The sequence below is a fragment of the Sminthopsis crassicaudata genome, chromosome 2 (genome assembly GCF_048593235.1).
Source record: "Sminthopsis crassicaudata isolate SCR6 chromosome 2, ASM4859323v1, whole genome shotgun sequence".
NCBI lineage: Eukaryota > Metazoa > Chordata > Mammalia > Dasyuromorphia > Dasyuridae > Sminthopsis > Sminthopsis crassicaudata.
This window is the reverse complement of record NC_133618.1, coordinates 613,059,141-613,078,219: the sequence shown is the minus strand read 5'-3', so window position 1 is coordinate 613,078,219 and position 19,079 is coordinate 613,059,141. Positions and strand designations below refer to the sequence as shown.

At 39.7% G+C, this 19,079-nt stretch overlaps 1 protein-coding gene across 6 annotated transcripts in view; it reads left to right on the top strand.

Moving 5' to 3' along the window:
* The first annotated feature begins 2,891 nt into the window (after positions 1–2,891).
* Positions 2,892–19,079, top strand: part of DNMBP (dynamin binding protein) — a 133,427-nt gene continuing 117,239 nt past the window's right edge. For 2 of the 6 annotated variants that reach the window (XM_074296055.1, XM_074296050.1), the window contains exon 1: positions 3,548–3,651. The gene's annotated coding sequence lies outside the window, so the exon portion shown is untranslated. Of the gene's footprint in view, positions 3,068–3,547; positions 3,652–3,803; positions 4,359–6,475; positions 6,547–9,155; positions 9,253–19,079 lie in introns of those variants that run through there. The other 4 variants (XM_074296053.1, XM_074296054.1, XM_074296052.1 and 1 more) reach the window with 4 other exon arrangements.

Genomic DNA, 19,079 nt, shown 5'->3' with positions numbered 1-19,079 from the left:
TCTGACCAACTCTGTGACTCCATTTGAGGTTTTCTTAGCAAAGATACTGGAGTGATTTTTTTTTACTTTAGCTCACTTTATAGATGAGGAAACCAAGGCAAACAGGATTAAGTGTCTTTTCCAGAGTCACACAGTTAGCAAGCATCAGAGTTCATATTTGAACTCGGATGTTCCTGATTCCAGGCCTGGTGTCCTATCTACTTCACCACCTAGTTATCCTTAGAATTTTTAATTTTCCCCTAAATTCTCCAAAGCACATATGATCTGGTAAATCTTTCCTAATCATCTCATTAAATTCCCTCATTTTAGAAATGACTTTATACAGCATTAGATTTATGTATTTTATAATTATTTGCTGTTTGTATCGCTTCCTCTTTATGCTCTCCCCTCACTCCCCTTCCCCTCCCTGTGCAAATTCCTTTAAGAACAGGGTTATTTTCTTTGCTGTCTGACCCCTACATAGTAGGCAACGAACAAATGCTTATTAAGTTGCTCTTAGAACTCATCTTTTGTGTTTAGATTGATCAGTGCTCAACTCCAGAATGGAAAAGCAGAAAAGGTATTGCAGTCAGGAAATCTAAGGCTGGTGATCTGCAAGGTAGAAAAAGCTAAAAGATAAAGTTTGAAGGATCCTGAAAGCAAAGGTTGTGAAACCACAACTGGATGATCAAAATAGATTAAAATAGAAATAGACCAAAATAGAAAGGATGAAGGCAGGAAGGTCTCCAGCATTTTGGGTGGACACTCTGTGTGTAATTAACTTTTGGGAGAACTCAGACAAGTCACACAGTATGTGCAGGTACAGATGGGATTCCAACTGCATAATAAGATCACAAATAGACATTTGAATATTTGTGAGTATATATACAGTGGAAATTTGGCAGTGAATTGGACTAGACATTTGAGAAAACTCCCAACTCTAAATTTCATGCTCTCTCTCTCTCTCTCTCTCTCTCTCTCTCTCTCTCTCTCTCTCTCTCTCTCTCTCTCTCTCTCTCTCTCTCTCTCTCTTTAATTATTATAGCTTTTTATTTACAAAATATATCCATGGGTAATTTTTCAGCATTGACTTGCAAAATCTTTTGTTCCAATTTTCCCTCTTCTTCCCCCCCCACTCCTTCCCCTAGATGGCAGAACAATATGTTAAATAAAGTATATGTATATAATTCCATACAGTTATTTTGCTGCACAAAAAGAATCCGACTCTAGAATAGTGTATAATTAACCTGTGAAGGAAATAAAAAATGCAGGCGGACAAAACTAGAGGGATTGGGAATTCTATGTAGTGGTTCATAATCATCTCCCAGAGTTCTTTCGCTGGGTGTAGCTGATTCAGTTCATTACTGCCCTATTGGAGCTGATTTGGTTCATCTCATTGTTGAAGAGGCCACGTCTGTCAGAATTGATCCTCATATAGTATTGTTGTTGAAGTATGTAATGATCTCCTGGTCCTGCTCATTTCACTCAGCACCAGTTCATGTAAGTCTCTTCAGGCCTTTCTGAAATCATCCTGTTGGTCATTTCTTACAGAACAATAATATTCCATAATATTCATGTACCACAACTTATTCAGCCATTCTCCAACTAATGGGCATCCACTCAGTTTCCAGTTTTGGCCACCACAAAGAGGGCTGCCACAAACATTCTTGCACATAAAGATCCTTTTCTTTAAGATCTCTTTGGGATTTTTTTTAAAGAGTAGATATAATCTAATTTTTTATTGTATTTAATTATCTTTTTTTCCCTCAATTACACATCAATAAAACATTTTAACTTTTTAAAGCAGCTTTCCACTCATCTCACTTCTCATTTTCATAGGAAATTGCTACTTAAATACACACCTACTACTATTATTATTACAAACCACTGGTATTTCTTTTTTAAAATTAATGTTTTTTCACTTAATAAGCACTAGTTTTCTCTTCCTCCCACTTCATTCCGTCCATGAGGAAGAAAGTGGGAATGGAGAAGGAAAAAAAAAGAAAAGAATGAAAAAAAAAAGTCCTTGCTAGAAATATACAAAGTCAAACAAATCATATTTCTGAATTGATTGGCCACGTTCAAAAATAGAGGTCAGGTCACTCTCTACCAGGTAGGGGCTTTGAATTTTGGTCCTCTGGAACGGTGGTGGGTCATCAGGGTTCTCGAATTTTTCAAGAAAAGTAGTTTTTCTTTACAAAGCTGTCATTACCACACAAATGGTTCTGGTTCTGCAGGTTCGCTTCACTTTGTATCGGTTCATACAGGTCTATCCCGTTTTCTCTAAACCTGTCCGTTTCCTCACTTCTGACGGGCCATGACATTACATTAGCTCGCAGCTGGGCCTAACGAATGTTCGGCTCGCTGTACAGCCCTGCGCACATCCTTGCCTTTGTTCGCGCCTTTTCTCCTCCTCTACGCTCTTGCGGGGAAGTGGCCCGCAGTAAGACCTCGTGGTCAGGGAGCTGCTGGGACCCGGGGACGCTCTCCAATGACTGGCCTCATTAATTCACAGTTCAGCGGCCACGCACTAGACGGCGGCTGACCTTTCTCTTTTTGTGGCCCACACAATAGTGAAGAAGCCTTTAGATGGATCATTCTCTCCCCGGTTCACAGGAGTCCACACCCAGGGCGGAGCACTTATTAAGCGCCTGCTGTATGTGTGAGCACTGAGGATCACTGGGGAAGGGCGGCTGGACCGCAGAAGCTGGGGCGGTGCGGAGGTGATCTGTCCCTCATCCCTCCCTGGTTTCCAGGCTGGGGAGGCTGGAGGGGCGGTGTCGGACTTGCTGGCCCGAGTTGGGGTGGCCTGACGGCCCGGCCGCAAGCTCCGCCTCGTGGGCTGGCATGCCACAGACGTGCGGGGCCTGCCGGCGTGGGGGAGCTCTAGTCCCCACAGCGGCTCGGACTCGGCGAGGCCGCCAGGACTTTCGGGCTCCTGAGCTGACTCAGCTTAGCGAGCGCCGGCCGACTCCTTCGCCCCCTCCTCCCAGCCCTGACCCGGGGGCTCCCTGGAAGCCCAGCCAGCCGCAGGGCGCCTCGGACGCGGGTCCCAAGAGCAGAGCTCCGAGAAAGAGCTCCGTCAGGAGTAAGTGGGAACAGCAGCAGGGGGCGACGGCAGCAGGAGCACGAGCGCACGGGGGCGTGGAGAGGTCACCGAGCGGGCTAGCGTGCGGGGCCGGGGAGGGACATGGATGCGATGTGGCAGGGCGGGCATTGGGCAGGACCGGGACTGCTGGAGTTGGGGTGGGAACAGAGCGCGCGCAGCTGGGGAAAGGGGGGGGGGTTGAGGGAGCGCGCGGGGCGCCAGACGGGGAGCGGGAGGGGGGCAGAGCTCGCGGGGCGTTAGACAGGGCGGGGGGGGGGGCAGAGCGCGCGAGGCGTCATTCAAGGTGGGGGAGGGAGAGCGCGCGGGGCGTCAGATGAGGGTGGGGGGAGCGCGTGCAGCAGCCTGAGCGGGGGTAGAGGGGAACGCGGGGCGCGCGCCCGCGGTGTCCCGGGGCTGAGGGGCCGCGAAGGAAGGCTGGGGCTCTGTGGGGCGGAAGGCAGGGCGGGAGGCGGGGCCGACCGCCGGGGTCGGGCCGGATTGACTCATTCCCGGCGTACAGTTTCCGAGGGGGCGGAGGTGGCTGACCGAGGGGCGAGAGCCGGACGGACTGCGGCGGAGGGCAGGTCAGGGCCGGGCCGGGGGCCAGGGCGGGGGGCTGGGGGCGGGGCCGCGCCTAGGGAACGAATTCCGCTGCTGCGTGGAAGAGGAGGAGGGGGTGGGGCAAGTCGGGAAAATGTCCCGGGAAAAGCGGGCTGCCCTTGGAGGCCTCGTGTGCAGTCGCTGCGCTAGGACCCCTGCCCACGCTGCGGGCGCTTAGGAGAAGGGTGGACGGGCTCACGACGCTGCTCGTCCTGGGGTCCCCACCCCCGAGTCATTACGTAGTTGTGCTTGTTATCCCGGCCGACATTCTTGGGGCGCGGGGCGGTAAGCATTAACCGACGACCCTGCGAAGTAGGTCTCCGCAGTTCCTAGCATCCCCACTTTGCAGATCAGGAAAGAGGCCGAGGGAGGGTAAGTGACTGGTAGCTCAGGATGCCCCAGACGCGCCCCTCCCCAGCCTGGAACGGGGAAGTTTGTGACGGACGGGAGATGAATGAGGCAGGAAACAAGTCAGTGACCGTCCGGCTGGGGCCGGGCCCCGCGTCCACCCGAAAGCCACGGAGCGTCACGGGTGGGAAGGGGATTTGTGAGATCGGGAGAGGCGGAGGGGAACGGAGAGCTGAGTGCAAGGGCGAAGCGACCAGCCGGGAGTGCGTCCTGATCTGCAGCAACTCTGCTGACTATTCCTGTTTTCCCTTGGAGGAGGGAGGGATCGTCCGAGATGACCCAGGTCAGTGAGAGCAGCCAGGAGTGGAAATAAGATGACTGGACTCCGAGCCGGAGTGCTCTGCAGGTCGCGGAATCTCTAAGAAAGCCCTCCCCTCTGCTTGGTCCTGTTTACCCTTTCTTACCACGCGCGGCCCCGAGTTTGATTAGCTAAAGAATCTTCCTTTAAATAGGACATGTGATAACTTGCCCTACTAGGGGAGTAGTTACTTTGGAGGCAGCTGGGGTAAGGGATAACATCATCAGCCCTGTGAAAGATCATCAGTTTTCCTGCACTCCTGTTTGTACATAACATCCTGTTTCCTGTATGGACCAGTAGGAAAAAATTAGATTATTTCAGCATTATGCATTTATGGTTAACCTTATTTATTACAGTAATTTAAGCTCTACTATGACAACAGAATAAGGACTTTTCAAGGTGTGAACTAATAAGACGAGGCATATAACGATTACAAGTTTTTCTTAATTAGTGGTTACTTTGGGGTTGTTGGTAATGCCTATATTTGGAGTTCAGGAGTTCTCTAATTTGCTCTGTGTGTTGCTGAATTAAGGACATTAATGAGGAGATTGCTTATTCACGATTATTATTTTCCCTTTAGATTGATAGCTAGAAGGGAATGCAGACATCTAATCCACCCTCCTCATTTTTATAGATAATAAATCAGTCCTGGAAAAATCAGTGTTTTCTGAGAATGATGTGCGCAGCCACATAGGAACCTTCCAAGATTTTTCTGAGTAAAATTTTTTTTTTTAATCTTCACCATGACGAGAACCGTGGAAGTAATTAAGTTTCGTGATCTCTCTAGCCTTTGGTTTCCTTATCTCGAAATTAAATTATATTATTTTACGTGCCTAGCTTTAAAATTTAGAATTTTCTTATGTAATTGATGTAATTTTTTGGAATTGTTCCAAAGGAGCCTTTTGATGTAGGTGATTTTTAAAAGATGCTGTTGTGATTGCAAAAGTAGAATTGAACTCAATAAATGTTTCATATTTAAAATATTCATTCACATTTGAAATATAAAATGATTTCTCTGTTTTACCCTGTGATGGACAACTGTGCTATCAAACTCAAGTAGAGATGGATTGTACAGAAGGATCCTTGTAGCAGCATATTAATTTAGAAAACCACATATTAGCATCTATGTTCTATTGTATTTTTATTTATTTATATTAAGTATTTCCAATTTACATTTTAATTTGGTTTGGGCCTCAGCAAGCAGTGTTTGACATCTCTGATGTACATAATATATATTGTCAGATTTGAATGATAGGCAGTAAAATGCAACAAAAGATGTCTTCTGTGATGTACTTGAGGAACTTTGGCTCAGAGAAGTGATCACTGTCCAAATGAGCATTAGTTCTTTGTGGTGTGTGTAAATTTATTTGCTATATAAATATCCCCACTTGCCATATTTGTACCTGTTCTCATTTTCATTTCTTCTTTTTATAGAAACATAACTACAGTCCAGTTCTCAGAGAAAATAGAATGGCTGTTCCCTTATTTGCTTTCATCTATTTGAAGTTTGAGGAACAAGCCTCTTACCCTTGTGTGTCTAGGTGTTCTGCTGTGTGTTTACTGTCATATTTCTGTCAGAATGAACCCTTGTTTTGATTTGAAGTAATTCAGAGGGAAAATGAATGTTATCTGGTGGCCAGCCTTCTGGTGATGAGTCCATCCAAACTCTTTTTGTCTAGTTGGGGGTAGGAATGGGACTAAGAGGGGGAGATGGCCAGCCTGCTGACACTATAAAAGATGACTACATGAGACAGTTCTCATTCTCTGATGCTTTGTGCCCAGTTAGTCATCAAGCATTTATTAATTACCTATAAGGCCCTGGGGATACAAATTAAAAAGTGAGACATTTAGTCTCGTCTTAAGAGAGTTCTTGCAAGCCCAGGTGAGAAAGCAGCGCATTTCAGGTAAAGGGGAACAACTGCCTGTTGAAAGCCTTTTGTCTGAAAAACAGCAAGTACACAGTGGGAGTGTTGACCAAAGCAAGGGGAATAGTGGCAGGGAGCATCCTGGAAAGAGACTAGAGCCAGGTTGTAGAGGGCAAACAGAAATTTGTGTTGCTTCCAAGAAGGAACATTTTCCTGATTTCTTCCATTTTGATCTCTCAGGAACTTTGGAACACTTTGCTGGCCTTCATTTCATCATTCCCAACTAGCATTCAGGATTAGTTACCCAGGTGAACCATTTCTCAGCATTCTATTTATCCTTTTAAGTCATGTCTTAGACTATGTTCTTCCCACAAACCCAGGTGAGTTCTTTCCCTCTCTGGTCCGTAATTGCTCCTAATCCTAGGTTCCCTTTTGGTCCATTTACTTAGGTAGTGGAAAATCTAAGACTTTTGCTTCCTGTGGAGATCACTCTCCAACCTCAGATAATGATGGAACCCTGCTAATGGGCCTTAAGATAGGACTTAGTGCTGGAGGTCAAGATTACAATACTCTGGCAGTGACTGGATCAAATTCAAGTGGAACTACTTGACTAAGCCCAGTAAATTTACTGGGTTATTATTTTTCAAGATCTTGTTTTTATATCAGCCACACCAATCAGCATATGAGCTGTGTTTGACAAGTGTATACAGTAGCCTATACTCATAGGCTGCTATCACTGCATTTTTCTCTAGGGTCAAACTTCTGGATATACAGTTTTGGAGTTTTAGTCTGTCTAATAATAACAATAATTAGCATTTACATAGAGCTTGCTATATGCCAAGAGCTTTACAAAGATCACAACCTTAGGAGATAGGTGCTGTTATCATTTTTTGAAGAAACAGAAGCAAACAGAGCTTAATGACTTGCTTAGGGGTACAGAGCTAATTCAGGACTGGATTTGGAACTCAGATTTTCCTAATTCCAAGCTTATAACTTAACTTTTGTGGCATCTAGCTGTCCCAGTTTTTTACACTGCATTTGTTGGCTTCCTGGTTCTGCTCATTTGATTCTGGATCAGCTGAGTTACATGTAAAGTGTTTTGCAAACCTTAAAGCACTATAAACACTGATTATGTCTTCCTATGTTTCTCCAAATTCTTCATATTCATTTTTCTTATGCACAGTAATACTTAATTACATTAACACATTATGTTTTGTTTAGCTATATGCTTGTTAGCATCTATATTGTTTCTAGTTCTTTGATACTCAAAAAGCATGGCTATAAATATTTGGGTGTATATAGGACATTTCTGGTTTTGATCTCATGGTGTAGACATACACCATGGATCTCTGGGTGAACTTAATCTTTTTTTTTTTTTTTTTTGGCTGAGGCAATTGGGCTTAAGTGACTTGCCTAGCGTTACAGAAGGGTAACTTATTCTTGATGAAAAGCAACAGCAAAAACCAAATTGCAGTGGGTTTTTTAGCTACTGCACTCTGTGAGCACTTTCAGTGAACCAAAACAAACGTAGTGGAAATTGTTTCTATAAGGATTTTATTTGGAATGTGTAGATATAGAAGGAAAAGGAATGGTCAACTAGGAAGAGATAAGTAAGGATAGGAGAAGAAGCAGCTGTTTTTAGGGGGCTCTGGGTCCTTTAAGCTTTAAGTTATCAAAGAAATTTGTTTTTAATGATTTCTTTCAATACCAGAAAACATCATAAAAGAAGAGAGACATGTATTCTTAATTGGACAAACTGAACCATTTTTTTCTGTTTCCTGCTAGGTGCTATCATTTCCTTCTGCTATCACCCCTTTCTTTTCTTAGATTAATATCTGTATTCAAAGTATTTTTTCTCTCTCAGAAATCTGAATTCCTTTAAAGTATGTTATACATTTTTGTTGAATTTTACATTGATTTTTCATATATTCAGAGAGAGATTTTAATCTTTTATACACAGTTTTATTGCTTATTTAGGTTAGTCTGGAGACTTACCAAAGTTTTCAAAACTCTGAGGCTCTGGCCCCAGACAGGAAATAATATGGATTAGAATTTTTATTTTTTTTCAAATTTGTTTTTGCCTTCTTACATTCTTCTCTTATAGTTTAGTGTACTTGAGGGGCAGGGGAGGAGAGAGATGCTAACCTTAGTTAAAGGACTGTCATGTGGAAGAGAGATTGCTTATTATTATTATTATTATTATTATTATTATTATTATTATTATTATTATGCTTATTACCATTCATCCATTCAATCAGGTTCACAACCTAGGGGTCCTTCTGAGTTCTTCACTGTCTCTTATTCTCTTTCTACATATCCAAGGCCTTTCTTTTTCACTTTTGCAGTGTCTCCCAAATAGACTCCCTTCTCTCCTCTGACACTGCCATCACTGTGATACAGGCCCTCATCCCTTAAACTCCATAATTATTGCAGTAGTTTGCTAGTGGGTCTTCCTGCCTCCAGCCTGTCACCTCCTCAGTCCTTCCCACCACAGTGGTTTTTCTAAAATGTAGCTCTGACTCTTACTCAGTCAATTCACTTCCAAATGTCACTTCCAAAATGAAATAGAAAATACTGTTGGGCATCAAAGCCCTTTGTAAATTGCTTCCCCATTTCTAGGCTTCTCACCTCTTGCACATTCCCCCTCCCATTCATCCAATGACATTGGCCTCCTTGCTGGTCCCTGAACGAGTCACTCCATCTCTTCCTCTGGGAATTTTCCCTGACCCACTCCAGTGCCTGGAATGCTCTTCCTCTCCATCCTTTTTCCATGCTAGTCAGCCTGAGAGTTCCTTGAGAAAAAGGTGCTGCCTTTTACTTTCTTTGTATCTTTATCACTTAGCCCAGTTCCTGGCACATAGTAGTCACTTCATAAATGTTTACTGGCTTGACTGACATGTTCCTCTTTCTCCTGTAGAGTTTCAAGCAGAGCAGCTGAAGTATAGTGATTGTTCTTTGGAATTCAGTGCCTTCTGACCACCTAGCTGTTAGGGTTTGTGACCAAATACAGACAGGTAAGCAAGTCACTGAACCCAACTGAGTTTCAATGTCCTTGTCAGTAAACATTGGATTTGTTTCCCTCAAAGATCCTAGGCAAAGTAAGATGTCCTTAGAATGTGGATGGAGGACTGTGTTTAAAAGACTCAGAATAAAAAATCACAATTTAAAATGTGGAAAGATTCCAATTCATATCATACATCATTGATTCATTACATACTGTGAACCCAACTCCAGCTGGCTCATTCTCAGGCAAATATTTTATTTGCTTAGTGGAGAAAGATAATTATCAGAAGTAACTCTGGCTTGGTATATAACTGTCTTTGTAAAATCTTAAGGAAAAAGATGATAGAAGATGTAGCATTATAAAGAATAGAGAAACAGTAGAATGTAAAGCCATGGAAAGAAACTTTGTCAAAAGGCCTAATAAATGCCCAATGGCATTGAAAGGTAAAAGGGAAGGAGCCTAATCCATGGAAAAGAAATGAAAAATGCTGCAGAAATTTTTTAAATACAGGGAGGTTTGGAGAGACTTACATGAACTGATGCTGAGTGAAATGAGCAGAACCAGGAGATCACTATACACTTCAACAACAATACTGTATGAAGATATATTCTGATGGAAGTGGATATCTTCTTTTTTCTTTTTCTTTTTTTATTAATTTTATAATTATAACATTTTTTACAACATTATCCATTATACTCCCTTCTGTTCCAAATTTTTCCCCTCCTTCCCTCCACCCCCTCCCCTAGATGGCAGGCATTCCCATACATATTAAATATCTTATAGTATATCCTAGGTACAATATATATGTGCAGAACCGAATTTTGTTGTTGTTGTTGCAAAGGAAGAATTGGATTCGGAAGGTAAAAATAATCTGGGGAGAAAAACAAAAAATGCTCACAGTTTACACTCATTTCCCAGTGTTCCTTTTCTGGGTGTTGCTGATTCTGTCCATCATTGATCAATTGGAATTGGATTAGCTCTTCTCTATGTTGAAGATATCCACTTCCATCAGAATATATACAGTATCATTGTTGAAGTGTATAATGATCTCCTAGTTCTGCTCATTTCACTCAGCATCAATTGATGTAAGTCTCTCCAAGCCTCTTTGTATTCATCCTGTTGCTCATTTCTTACAGAACAATAATATTCCATAATATTCATATATCACAATTTATTCAGCCAATCTCCAATTGCTGGGCATCCACTCAGTTTCCAGTTTCTGGCCACTACAAAAGGGCTGCCACAAACATTTTGGCACATACAGGTCCCTTTCCCTTCTTTAGTATTTCCTTGGGATGTAAGCCCAGTAATAGCACTGCTGGATCAAAGGGTATGCACAGTTTGATAACTTTTTGGGCATAATTCCAGATTGTTCTCCAGAATGGTTGGATTCTTTCACAACTCCACCAACAATGCATCAGTGTCCCAGTTTTCCCACATCCCCTTCAACATTCATCATTATTTAGAACAATAATATTCCATAACATTCATATACCATAATTTATTCAGCCCTTCTCCACCTGATGGCCATCTACCTAATTTCCTGTTCCTTGCCACTACAGAAAGAGCTGCCATCAACATTTTTGTATATGTGGGTCCTTTTCCCTATTTTATGATTTCATTGGGATATAGACTCAAAGAGAAACACTGCTGGATCAAAGTGAACACACAATTTGATAAACTTTTGAGCGTAGTTCCAAATTGCTCTCCAGAATGGTTGGATCAGTTCACAACTTGGTTGTCCATTTTAGATTGTTGCATTTATTATATAATATGACTGCAAACTTTAAATTCAGTAGATTTTAGAAGTCAATCCTAAAGTATGACTTGGTTAAAACCACTCACTAAGAGGCCATTCTTTGGCTGAACTCCTTGCTTGAAGATCACCCACACTTTATATAAAATGAGGTGATATTCTATCCTCAGAATTGTTACACAACAAAAGACAATGAAATGCCTTTCAAATATTGAAAAAGCAGTATTTTAATCAAATCATAGTAATTAAGTTGTTTGGAAAATTAGGGAATTTAAACTGGAAATATGTGCTTTTATTTTAATTCAGTGGTCTGTCTTCAGCCTTTGCCTTTAGAAAGACTGAGGAATACTAGTTTATAAATGGGATTTTGTAAATTAAGGGCAACTTTTTTCCCTGGCAAACATGTCATGGATTAAAGTCATATGAGGCTATTTAATAGACTTTCCCCACTAATGATACTAATAAATCTAAAAATATTTATATTTATTTTGATAAAAATGTTGAACTTGACTCAAATGCTAAGCCTAATCATATCTTTCAAAAGAAACAGAAAAGTGTGGGAACTTGATTTTTGTAGCAGTTTTAACAAAACATGAAAAAAAAGTCATTTAAATACAAGTTTCCCTGCATAATACCTTTTTTAGGATTATTAAAACAAAAATTTTGTACAATGATTCATAATTACAGTTCTCTAATTAATGTAACCAACTTAAAAAGAGTAGAGATGTATGTTATTAAAAAATTAATCTGATAAGAAACAAGTATTATTTATTGGTAGTTTTTTTTGTTTTGTTTTTGAGATAATGCTATCAAGTGTGTGCTTTTTACTTTTGTTAATGAAGGGGAAGAGATTTTTGTTCCAAGGATATATTTGAGGTTTTCCAAATAATCTATCAATGTATGATTTCCCCAAATCATGCCTTTGCTTTTGTTGACAAGAGAACCCTGGTGTCTGATCAATCTTTTGATCCACTTAGACTAGATCCTGGCTTTTGCTGTTTTTCCAACTTGGAAAAATAGATCAAGTGGGCTTGGAGTCAGGAACATCTGAGTTCAAATTTGCTATCAGTTACTAACTGTGTGATCCTGGCAAGTTAGTTTAATCTTTGTGTGCCTCAGTTTCCTGAACAATAAAATGGGAATAATAGCACTTACCTTATGTGATTGTGAAGAGCAAATGAAGTAATATATGTTAAATTGCTTAACAGTTATTAATAAATGCTTATGCCTTTTTCTCCTTTTCCCTTTTTGACTCTATGTACATGTTTCTGGCCAAAAATCTTATCCTTCTCAATATCACCATTATGAATTTGACTCATCCTGCACACATGCTGCTTGCTTGCTTACTGCCTCTTTACCATCATGCATGTATTTATTTTTTGAAAAATGTATATGTAATATTTTATTTTCCCAATTACACATAAAAGCAATTTTAAACTTTTTTTTTTAATTTTGAGTTCCAAATTCTTTCTTTAACTCTCCCCTGCCTTCCTTTGAGAAGGCAATTTGATGTAGGTTATACATGTATAATCATGCAAACCATATTTCTATATTAGTCATCATCACACATTTAACTGAAAGATGTAGAAAATACAGGAACCTGCTATGCTTATTGCTTGTTGACGATAAAAAAGAATTTATTTTGTAGAACAAAATGCCATTTTAAAGATTTGATTCTGACAAGATGTTTGTTTTCCTGTTCACACATTAAAATTATTCATGATTCCTTGAAAGATGGAATAGAGATAACCTTTTTCAAAGCCTCCCTGATAATAAACATCAGGTGGGCCATAAAATGGGGAGATGTTGCTTTTCCATTGTGTTTGCTCCAGTCATGGAATAGATCAGTACACAACAACACAAGAGGATTTTCTTGCGAGGTTCTCCAGAGGTTTCTAGCTGTGGATGTCCTTGTGCTGGCTGTCTCAAGCTAAGAACTCTGAAGAGCCTTCTGACTGTCTAGTGAATGCTTTTTTTTGGCATTGCTTGTAAAACAGTAACAGTAGATATGGGACCAGCTCACATATGCATCAGATCTCTAGAGGCAACTTGCCACTGCTTCAATTTGCCTTCCTTTTCTTACCACTTAACTTACTTTTTAATCTTTAAGAAGGCATGTACAGAGTAAAGATAAGTTTGTAGCTTATTCTCCAGTTTCTGTGTAGTTGTAATTAGCCAATTGAAATACATTTAACATTTTTTTCTCATTTAACTTGATGCAGTTTCTCTCCCCCCCCCCAATGAAAAGGAATTGACAAGAAAGGGAATGATAAAACTTAGTCCTTCTTTCCCTAACCATATTCTCAGTAGTGGAAGGTGACCAGGTCACTGTAAAATTAGCATAGTGAGGTTCTGGGGCAGCTCAAAGAAAGGCAAGGTGTTTAACCTCATGAATGTGGTGGCTTTGTTCCTGGGTGACAGCAGCAGCCTCATCTTGGCTAGCCTTGGAGTTATATCCAGCCCTTGTCCCAGCCCCTCCCTTCAAGTGTGCCTTTTCCTGAAAATAATGTAACTGTGCTGCTGATGGGCACGTGGGAGGGAGGGGGGATTAAAAGAGAATGCCCCTGCTGACATTCTGGGCAGAGGTTCTGGGCCCAGGACAAACTCGGCATTGTTATGAGGTGATTCTCTTAGGATAAATGATCCTGCTCTATCAGCATAAACAAGTTGTAAAGGATGTGCCTTATAGTGTTCTCAACTCCCCATCCCCTCATCCCCTCCCCCTCTCTGTCCCTTTTGTGTAGTACAACAATACTAACATTCCCAGCAATAGAAAAATCTTTCTGCTTCTCTGCCACCTCTGAACAATAAGTATAACTGAATATGACTCACAGCTCTTCTCAGAAGTCACAAGTTATAAAAATGGAGGAGGAAAGAAAGCTCCCTGTAGGAAAGATGGCATTTGTTAAGGATCTACTTGTTCCATGTTAGGTGGAAAGGAAGAATTTTGAATCCCTCTTACTAAATCTGTGTGACATGGACCTTATTTCTCATCCATAAAATGAGATTGGGCCAAATGATCTTGAATTTTCCTTCTAGCTCTACCATGATTATTTGAACCATATGTTTTATCTATCTCCATCCATGAAAATGGGTTTTAAACTGGTGTGATTTTTTTTTTTTTTTTTTTTTTTTTTTTGGCGCTACTAGGAACTCTGCCATGACAATTGCAAAATAGTTCCTTTCATTGCTTTGTGTAACTGAATTAGACTTTTAAAAGATATCAGCATAAATACCTACGTTTTTATTATACTTTTAATAGTCTATTTTAGGTAAAGTTTTTGTATTTTAAAAATGATTGGCTAACTTCTCTTGGAATTTAGCGTGCCATTCAGTGGCATAATAATCCACTTTGTGGTATGGCATCTTTCTTGTTTTTCTGGCTAATTCCCTTTTAGAGTTATTCTGCCATTCAATGGCTGAAGACATCATTTCCCTTGACTTCTCTTTAAGCTCATCTCTTTATTTCCCTCAAGTTCATGGGTTTTTGTATAGGTGTATGGAAATCTGTATAGGGATATTTCTTTTGTACAAAGTAGGTGTACAGCTAGGTGGCTGTATAGACCACGGCTGAGGGTCATGAGGACCCAGCCCTTGACACAGGCATCCAAGGACACCTCTAGTCGTTCTAACCTCGGTTTAGCTACTGGCCATAGGTAGCTCTGGAAGGGAGCATGAGAATGGTGACCTTGCTCAGCCCTCTCTCCCTCATTCAGTTCCCTGACAGGTCATGGAGTGTCCCCTCCTTGATGGCATAGTCCTCTTTGAGAACAAAGGAAAGTTTGTAAACAACCAGGCATTTACTTCCCAATGTTCAATACAGTGCCTTCCCTCTGTTAATTATTTATTTCCTAGTTGTTCTGTACATAGTTGTTTGTACATAATTATTTGCATATTGTCTTCTCTGTTATATTTTGAACTCTTCTTGAACAGGGATTGTGTTTTCCCCTTTTTTTTTGTATTCCTGGTGCTTAGCATAGTGTCTAATAGCATAATGTCAATAAATGTTTATTTGATTGACACAATACAGCTGGATATAGCTATATAGATAGGCACAAATCCATTTAATTGTACTATCATCTAACCTCATTTATCTATCTTTCTTTATGTTGTATCCCAAGAAGGCCTCCATCATTTCTAAGAAACCAGAGGGGGGTAGAGAAGCTTTTCATGTCCTTTTTACTTTCTTCCTGAGAGACAAGTTTGTTCTTGTAGATATAATTATTTACCTTGGGGATAAAAAGGAATATGGTACCTATTTGTTAGATCACTGCAATGGGTTTGTTCATATCCTTACCTCATGGGAAAACATTCTCCTTGTTCACTACGGTAGAAATTGCCTGTCTCTATGCCTCTTCATGCGTCTCGTGTGTAAAAAGTGTGTTATTTATCGTGCTGCACTTCTGAATATCAATTTAATTTGCAAATAAGAAATGTATTCAATATAAACCTAAGCAATTGTTATATAGCATAATTTGTGTAGTTAAATTTATGTGTAGCTAAATTGCTTAGCTCAGACACTTCCAAAATATTCATGAGTCATAAACTTAAATCTCACCTGTGATTGAAATGCATTCAAGATACATTACATGTAAATTTGTGTACACCTCTAGTCTTTCCCCTCATGGGGATCTTAGTTTCATCCATTTGGAAATTTAGCTTTTTAGTACAATTTTCTTTAAGCAAAAGTTAAGAGAAGTGTGTCCAGGAGGGCTCTGTATTTGTTTCCTAGGTTAATTGAGCCAATTTCTTTAAATATAGATAGACTAATCCATTAGTAGGTGATTATTGGTATAAGTTAAATCTAGTCAGAAGCAAGTCTTCATTTCAACCATGTGAAGTCCTCTCTAGTACTGAATCACCTTTCTCTATTGTCCTTCCAGAGAACATAAAGTTCCTTAGGAAGAAAAATAGTGTTGGGGAGCAGAGTGTAACCCAATATGAGCACTATGAAATCATGTTAACACAAGCAACAGAATATGATGTTTTCTTTTTTTTTAAGTAGCATTTTCTCCAAATATATGTAAAAATAGTTTTTAGCACACAATTTTGTGAAACTTTGTGTTCTAATTTCTTTTCTTCTGTCCCTTCCCTCTCTTCCTCCCAAGATAGCAAGCAATCTGTCATAGGTTAAATATGTGCAATCCGTTTAAATATATTTCTGTATTTGTCATGTAAAGGAAAAAAAACACGAGAAAGAAAAAAACAAACAGGTGAAATACTATGCTTCAATTCACATTCAGTCTCAATAGTTCTCTTTCTGGATGTGATTGGCATTTTCCATCCCAAGTCTATAGGAATTGCCTTGAATCACACATTGTAGTGATAATCATCATAAAGTGGATCAAACAATTGATCATCAAATAATCTTGTTACTGTGTACAGTGTTCACTTTGTTCACTTAGTTCACTTAGCGACAGTTCATGTAGGTTTTTTTCAAGTTTTTCTTAAATCATCCTCATTATTACTTATAGAACAATAATATTCCATTACCTTCAGATACCATAACTTGGATTTACCCATTCTCCAACTGATGTGCATCCACTAAAGTTCTACTACAAAAAGAGCTGCTACAAACATTTTTGCACAAGTCAATACTTTGCTTTTTTTTTTTTTTTTTTTTTTTGTTATCTCTTTGGGATACAGACCCAGTAGTGAGACTACTAGATCAAGGGTATGTACAGTTTGGCAGCTCTTTGGGCATAGTTCCAAATTGCTTTCTTGTGTGGGTGGATCAGTCCACAACTTTATCAACAGTGTATTTGTGTTCCAGTTTTCCCACATCCCCTCTGATATTCATCATTATCTTTTCCTGTCATTTTAGCCAATCTGAGAGGCATGAGGTGCTATCTCAGTTGTCTATATTTGCATTTTTCTGATCAGTAATGATTTAGAGCATTTTTTTCATATGATTAGAAATGGCCTGTCTTCATCTGAAAATTGTCTATTCAGATCCTTTGACCATTTATCAATTAAGTAATGACTTGTATTTTATATTTTAGAAATGTGTATATATATGTGTATATTTTTTTAAAAGAAATTTAACATAAATAGTGACTGTAAAAAAAAAAAATCCCCCCTGCATTCTACTTCACTTTTAATCTTACCTGCATTGGCTTTGTGCAAACTTTTTGATTTAATGTGATCAAAATTATCCATTTTGTATTTCATAATGAATATTCTCAATTTTTTCTTTGGCCATACATTCCTTTCTTCTCCACCGATCTGACAGGTAGACTATCCCTTGCTCCCCTGACATGCTTGTGGTATCACCCTTTATGTTTTTTTTTCCCCTTTGCTGAGGCAGTTGAGGTTAAGTGACTTGCCCAGGGTCACACAGCTAGAAGGTATTAAGTGTCTGAAGCTAGATTTGAACTCAGGTCCTCCTGACTTCAGGGCTGGTACTCTATGCAATGTGCCACCTCGCTGCCCCCACCCTTTATGTTTTAAAAGATGATGTTTTCTTTTAAAAAAAAATTCCTTGGATTAGATTCTGTAAGAGTTTCATACCCTAAGATTCAGCATTATCATTTTACATTTTAAAAATTCCTTTTCTAGAGAAACAGTGTCCTTCACAGACAGACTTGACAGAAATCAGCCAGGACTTTGTCTTCCATCACGTGTAGCAGAAGCTTCGGAATATGCTCAGACACTGGCCAGGGATCACTTTGGCCTCCCCACTTGGCATCAGTTTGGCATAAGCAAAGAAAGCATGTTGTCATATAAACTGAAAAAGCTGATGAATCCCATTGTACTTCTCTTATTCAGATCATTTCTCCTGGTTTTCCTAATGTTGCCACACTAAGAACATTAAAAAGGAGCTCTTCCTCACAATTCATATCAAACCAAACTCTTATGTGGGATCAAAAGGGGGAGAGAAAAAGAGAAAGAGGGAGGAGGAGAAAGAGAAAGGAGAAAGAGGTAAGAGAGGATAAAAGAGAGAGAATGAACTGAGAATAGAAAGGAGATAATGTTGGAAAACAAACAAAAAATGTTAATTGACTAGATGGAATGGTCTAATGGTCCAAGGCTTGCAGGTCTGGGTGAGGAGGACTTAAGATGAGTGAAATTTCTGTTCTTCTGCAGCCAATTCCCTGTACCTACAAAGATAATGCACTTCAGTTAATATAAACTAGGGGAGGAAATGTTTCCCTTGCTTCTCTTTTTTCTTTGCTGAACCAGATTTAGTCTTTATTTCCTGATGTTTGCTATCATTTTCTCATATTAGGAAGGCAGAATGCTTCCTCTAGGTCCAAACTCCAAGGGCCTGCAAAAGGTGAAAGTTTTGTTTTTAAGGTTGCAAAAACATTTCTTTTCTTTTCTTTTCTTTTTTCCCTGAAGGAATAAGGGTTAAGTGACTTGCCCAGGGTCACACAGCTGGTGTTAAGTGTTTTGAGGTCACATTTGAACTCGGGTCCTCCTGACTTCAAGGCTGGTGCTCTCTCTATTGTGCCACCTAGCTGCCCCGAAAAAACATTTCTCTTAGTTTATGTTCTTCTGAAATGTTGATTACAAATAAATGAAATTTTGGTTGTTCAGATGGTGAGTGATTTCTCTTAATGGCAGTGCTTATGTTTGTAAGATTTTGAAAGAAAATCTAGAAAGATGGTGTAGGATTTTACACTGATTTATTTGGTAGACATAAATATAAGTCAAAGCAAAAGCAAAGAAGGAAGAAAATAAATAAGCTTATACCTAAGGAGAAGAGGTAAAGAAATTCAACTCCTTCCTTTACTCAGAAATGGGTGGGTATCATTATATGCACCATCAGACACAGGTGAGGTGTTAGTTTTGTTGAATGCCTTTTTTTTCTTTTTTAAGTTTTGATATAAAGAATGACTTGCTGGAGGGAGTAAGAGACTTTGAAAATGAAGCTTTTTTAAACACAAAACTTTATTTTTTATTTGACTGTAATTTTATTGGTGTGGGGAATTCCAGATTAAAAACAAAACAAAACTACATAGATCAGTAGAGTATGACACTTGCTTTCCAATGTATATTTTAGAAAGTTGTTTAGATACTGAAAGATACCCATGATGTTCCACAGGCAGCACTGAAGGCTCTTTCTGCTTCTTTTGTCC